The sequence below is a fragment of the Thermobia domestica genome, chromosome 7 (genome assembly GCF_964235325.1).
Source record: "Thermobia domestica chromosome 7, izTheDome1.hap1.1, whole genome shotgun sequence".
Lineage (NCBI taxonomy): Eukaryota > Metazoa > Arthropoda > Insecta > Zygentoma > Lepismatidae > Thermobia > Thermobia domestica.
The window spans coordinates 123,021,566-123,027,747 of NC_137460.1; positions in this window are offsets into that span (position 1 = coordinate 123,021,566).

The following is a 6,182-nucleotide window of genomic DNA, read 5'->3' on the forward strand; positions in this document are numbered from 1 at the left end:
GTTTATGATAGAAAAAAGAGCATTAAAATTCGTTTTCGTTTCGCGGCGCAAATCGAAAAAATGTGAAATTTGTAATGGCTGTATGTAGGACGTTGAAATTTCGAGGTGATGTTTATTCTGATGCGTAGTTTGCGAATCCGCCCTTAAACTTGAAAGAAATAGTCATGTTCGGTGTAAGATGGTGCTAGGAATGTTATAAGGGGGCGTCTAATTCTACACAACTTGTAGATATGGTGGAATCACGAAATTGCGTTCAAGTGTGTAGATTACAGCGTATGTGAGGGGAAAATTCCGACATGTTGGAAAAGTCGGCATCTTCGATTCAAAATGGCGGCTCAAAAATTTGTAACCATGAAAATTGTAAGTTGTGCTCTTGGTAGGTAAGCCAGGTTTCGCTATGTTATTAAGGACGTAGTTCAGTTTAAGTGAAGAAACAAATCATTCGAGAAGTCGCCATCTTGAATGCAAAATTGCCATATTTTTGAATTGCCTTCATTTGGACTCTTATGTGGTATATTGAGGAGAATAAAACAAACAAAATTCAACGTAGTAAGTTAGCTCCGCGGTAAAGTGTCTGCTTTCTGAGTAGCAGGTCTGGGTTCGATTCCCCGCCGAACCTTGTTTTATCTTACGTTTTTTTTTCTTATCACGTTGCTTCGTTTTATCAAAATAGTTTCTGTTGGCATTGCGTGAACAAAATATTTTCGTTATTACAGACATAGACGAAAAGAATATATTTATACACTAACTGTTGATATCGTCTTGAAACTAGGCAGTTTGTTCGTGTGAAGCTTCGAGACGATACTCAACTATTTAGAAAGAAACATATGTAGCTTTAGAGATGGGGCAACACCAGTGTTTCTTTCAGAAACAATGTTCCTGAGGATCACAGTTAGTATTCCCAGGGGCACTGCTCATAGTTTTCTATTTATTATTCTATTATACACGTATTATTTGGTCTCCTGCGGGGGCACTCTAAGAGCCCCAAGGAGGCAGTGTACCCCCAAAAAACATTTTGGAAAAAAACATTGAGCATCATTTGCACGATATAGTATAGAGACGAGACAAAAATACATTTTGTCTCGCGAGGATAGTGTGTGCTTCAAACCGGAAATAATTGCAAACAATCTCCCTTTTTATACTGGTCGTTTAGATAGATGCGTATACCAAGTTTGAAGTCTATACCACAACTGAAAAAGTATAAGATTATAACTTTTAAGGAAATACACACACACACACACATATATATATATATATACGCACCTTTTGACAATTTTCTCGTTGGCAGCGTATATAGTTATAATATACGGGATACGTGGAATAGTGCCTCTTTCGGTTCAGTAGTTTGTTTACAGGACCGGTTGGAGTGAAATGCGTTTTATAATAGACTCAACCTTTTAGGCAAACAATATATGCTATAAAAATAAACTTTCAAAGAAAGAAAAAGTGAGAAAAAGATTGTTAGGAATCGAACCCAGGTCTCCTGTCCAGTAGGCTCACGTCAATCCCCTACACTACCGATTTCCTTAGATTTTCGACTTCGTTCTTACTGCTCACATAATACTGGTACGTTGCGGCCTGCATCTGTGGGGAATTACACCTCTAAAATCGGAATAGTAATCGGGTTATATATGCGTTTTTTAGTATCATTAAGGAAATGATGTCTTTTTATTTAATTGTAATAAGAAATTAGAAAGACACCATTCTAATACACTGTTATACTACTATGCAAAAAGTGGTTTGTTTAAAATGCTATAAACAAATTTTCAAAAGCCTCCAATAATATTCATATTCTAAATTACTTAGTTAATATTCGTCTTCATTGAAAGTATGAGAGTAAAGATACACGAAGACTCTATGTAATTGCCCAGTGTATATAAACATTTCAAAAAGTCTTGCTGCCCAGTAAGTACATTTTTTACCAAAGGACACCATTATAATAAGATGTACTACGTTACACTGCAAAAACTAGTGTTGAATCAAATGTTTTGAACTAATGTTTAAAAAGCCTTAACAAAATTCATTTTTATAAATTACCTACAAATTGTAGTGTTTATTGAAAATACAAGACGAGAGATACTGGTTGACTGCAAGAAATTGTCCAGTAAATATGAAATATTTGAAAAAGTCTTGCTGCAAGTAATATGTACAACTATGCCCAAGGTTTCCATTATAATCCACTGTACTACATTACAGTACAAAAGTAGTGTTCACTCAAATGCTATGAAAAAAATTTAAATAATTTCCAACAATATTCATATTTGTAAATTACCTAGTAAATTGTAGTCTTCATTGTAAATACAAGAATAAATATACAGGAAGCCTGAAATATTTTCGCACTCTTATATCACAGATGTGAATTACTTTTAGTGCAGAAAGTATGTAGAATTAACAAGAGGGACACTATTATAATACATTGTACGTACTAAATTACACTGCAAAACATAATATTTAAAAGGGTGGAAAAATTCACATTTGTAAACAGTGAGTGTTTTCGGAAAATGAAAGGTTTAATTGGTAGGCTATTGCAAGACAGTTTCCGCGGTTTATGTTTCAGAAAAAAAAACTCTGTTATTGTCTCTAACATGTATAGATGTGCGTAAAGTGTATGTAATTAGCCATGTATATGATTGCCAGAATAGAAGTAGTAATAGAGTTCTTTCTTATAAATTGTGTGTTTGCTGTCCAAAGTTAAATGGAAGAAATAATACCGGTTCAATTGAAGTATGTGTTGGTAACAGATGTGTGCTGTAAAGGGAAGTGAATTCCTCAAGGAATAGTTTTCTAGAACTTGACACCTTATGGCAAAGCCACAACCGGGGGTCTGGGGGCGGAGCCCCCAGCGAGCTTTAGCGAGTTACACCTCTAAAATCGGAATAGTAATCGGGTTATATATGCGTTTTTTAGTATCATTAAGGAAATGATGTCTTTTTATTTAATTGTAATAAGAAATTAGAAAGACACCATTCTAATACACTGTTATACTACTATGAAAAAGTGGTTTGTTTAAAATGCTATAAACAAATTTTCAAAAGCCTCCAATAATATTCATATTCTAAATTACTTAGTTAATATTCGTCTTCATTGAAAATATGAGAGTAAAGATACACGAAGACTCTATGTAATTGTCCAGTGTATATAAACATTTCAAAAAGTCTTGCTGCCCAGTAAGTACATTTTTTACCAAAGGACACCAATATTTAACAAGATGTACTACGTTACACTGCAAAAACTAGTGTTGAATCAAATGTTTTGAACTAATGTTTAAAAAGCCTTAACAAAATTCATTTTTATAAATTACCTACAAATTGTAGTGTTTATTGAAAATACAAGACGAGAGATACTGGTTGACTGCAAGAAATTGTCCAGTAAATATGAAATATTTGAAAAAGTCTTGCTGCAAGTAATATGTACAACTATGCCCAAGGTTTCCATTATAATCCACTGTACTACATTACAGTACAAAAGTAGTGTTCACTCAAATGCTATGAAAAAAATTTAAACAATTTCCAACAATATTCATATTTGTAAATTACCTAGTAAATTGTAGTCTTCATTGTAAATACAAGAATAAATATACAGGAAGCCTGAAATATTTTCGCACTCTTATATCACAGATGTGAATTACTTTTAGTGCAGAAAGTATGTAGAATTAACAACAGGGACACTATTATAATACATTGTACGTACTAAATTACACTGCAAAACATAATATTTAAAAGGGTGGAAAAATTCACATTTGTAAACAGTGAGTGTTTTCGAAAATGAAAGGTTTAATTGGTAGGCTATTGCAAGACAGTTTCCGCGGTTTATGTTTCAGAAAAAAAACTCTGTTATTGTCTCTAACATGTATAGATGTGCGTAAAGTGTATGTAATTAGCCATGTATATGATTGCCAGAATAGAAGTAGTAATAGAGTTCTTTCTTATAAATTGTGTGTTTGCTGTCCAAAGTTAAATGGAAGAAATAATACCGGTTCAATTGAAGTATGTGTTGGTAACAGATGTGTGCTGTAAAGGGAAGTGAATTCCTCAAGGAATAGTTTTGTAGAACTTGACACCTTATGGCAAAGCCACAACCGGGGGTCTGGGGGCGGAGCCCCCAGCGATCTTTAGCGAGTTACACCTCTAAAATCGGAATAGTAATCTGGTTATATATGCGTTTTTTAGTATCGTTAAGGAAATGGTGTCTTGTTATTTAATTGTAATAAGAAATGAGAAAGACACAATTCTAATACAGTGTTATACTACTATGTAAAAAGTGTTTTTTTTAAATGCTATAAACAAATTTTCAAAAGCCTCCAATAATATTCATATTCTAAATTACTTAGTTAATATCCGTCTTCATTGAAAATATGAGAGTAAAGATACACGAAGACTCTATGTAATTGCTCAGTGTATATAAACATTTCAAGAAGTCTTGCTGCCCAGTAAGTACATTTTTTACCAAAGGATACCATTATAATAAGATGTACTACGTTACACTGCAAAAACTAGTGTTGAATGAAATGTTATGAACTAATGTTTAAAAAGCCTTAACAAGATTCATTTTTATAAATTACCTACAAATTGTAGTCTTTATTGAAAATACAAGACGAGACATACAGGTTGACTGCAAGAAATTGTCCAGTAAATATGAAATATTTGAAAAAGTCTTGCTGCAAGTAATATGTACCACTATGCCCAAGGTTTACATTATAATCCATTGTACTACATTACAGTACAAAAGTAGTGTTCACTCAAATGCTATGAAAAAAATTTAAATAATTTCCAACAATATTCATATTTGTAAATTACCTAGTAAATTGTAGTCTTCATTGTAAATACAAGAATAAATATGCAGGAAGACTGAAATATTTTCGCACTCTTATATCACAGATGTGAATTACTTTTAGTGCAGGTAATATGTACAATTAACAGCAGGGACACTATTATAATACATTGCACGTACTAAATTACACTGCAAAACATATTTAAAAGGGTGGAAAAATTCACATTTGTAAACAGTGAGTGTTTTCGGAAAATGAAATGTTTAATTGGTAGGCTATTGCAAGACAATTTCCGCTGTTTATGTTTGAGAAAATAAATTCTGTTATTGTCTCTAACATGTATAGATGTGCGCAAAGTGTATATAATTAGCCATGTACATGATTGCCAGAATAGAAGTAGTAAAAGGGTTCTTTCTTATAAATTGTGTGTTTGCTGTCCAAAGTTAAATGGAAGAAATAATACCGGTTCAATTGAAGTATGTGTTGGTAACAGGTGTGTGCTGTAAAGGGAAGTGAATTCCTCAAGGAATAGTTTTCTAGAACTTGACACCTTATGGCAAAGCCATGACCGGGGGTCTGGGGGCGGAGCCCCCAGCGATCTTTAGCGAGTTATATACCTCTATAATCGGAAACACACTTAATTGTTTGCATACTTCCACAAAACATACAAACACCAAATTTTGCATACTTGTTCGTCATGGGATGTGAGTAATGGGAAAATTCCGATATCACGAAAAAGGCGACATTTTCCATGTAAATGAAGTGTCGAAATTTTTCGTCGTTTCGAAATGCTGGTTTTTAGAGTAGTTCCGCACACCATAGAAACGTCATATTTTGTCAGGCAGTGAAGCTGGGAACATAGTTTATGATAGAAAAAAGAGCATTAAAATTCGTTTCCGTTTCGCGGCGCAAATCGAAAAAGTGTGAAATTTGTAATGGCTGTATGTAGGACGTTGAAATTTCGAGGTGATGTTTATTCTGATGCGTAGTTTGCGAATCCGACCTTAGACTTGAAAAAAATAGTCATGTTCGGTGTAAGAAAGTGCTAGAAATGTTATAAGGGGGCGTCTAATTCTACACAACTTGTAGTAATGGTGGAATCACGAAATTGCGTTCAAGTGTGTAGATTACAGCCAATGTGAGGGGAAAATTCCGACATGTTGGAAAAGTCGTCATCTTCGATTCAAAATGGCGGCTCAAAAATTTGTAACCATGAAAATTGTAAGTTGTGCTCTTGGTAGGTAAGCCAGGTTTCGCTATGTTATTAAGGACGTAGTTCAGTTTAAGTGAAGAAACAAATCATTGGAGAAGTCGCCATCTTGAATGCAAAATTGCAATATTTTTGAATTGCCTTTATTTGGACTCTTATGTGCTATATTGAGGAGAATAAACAAACAGAATTCAACCTAGTAAG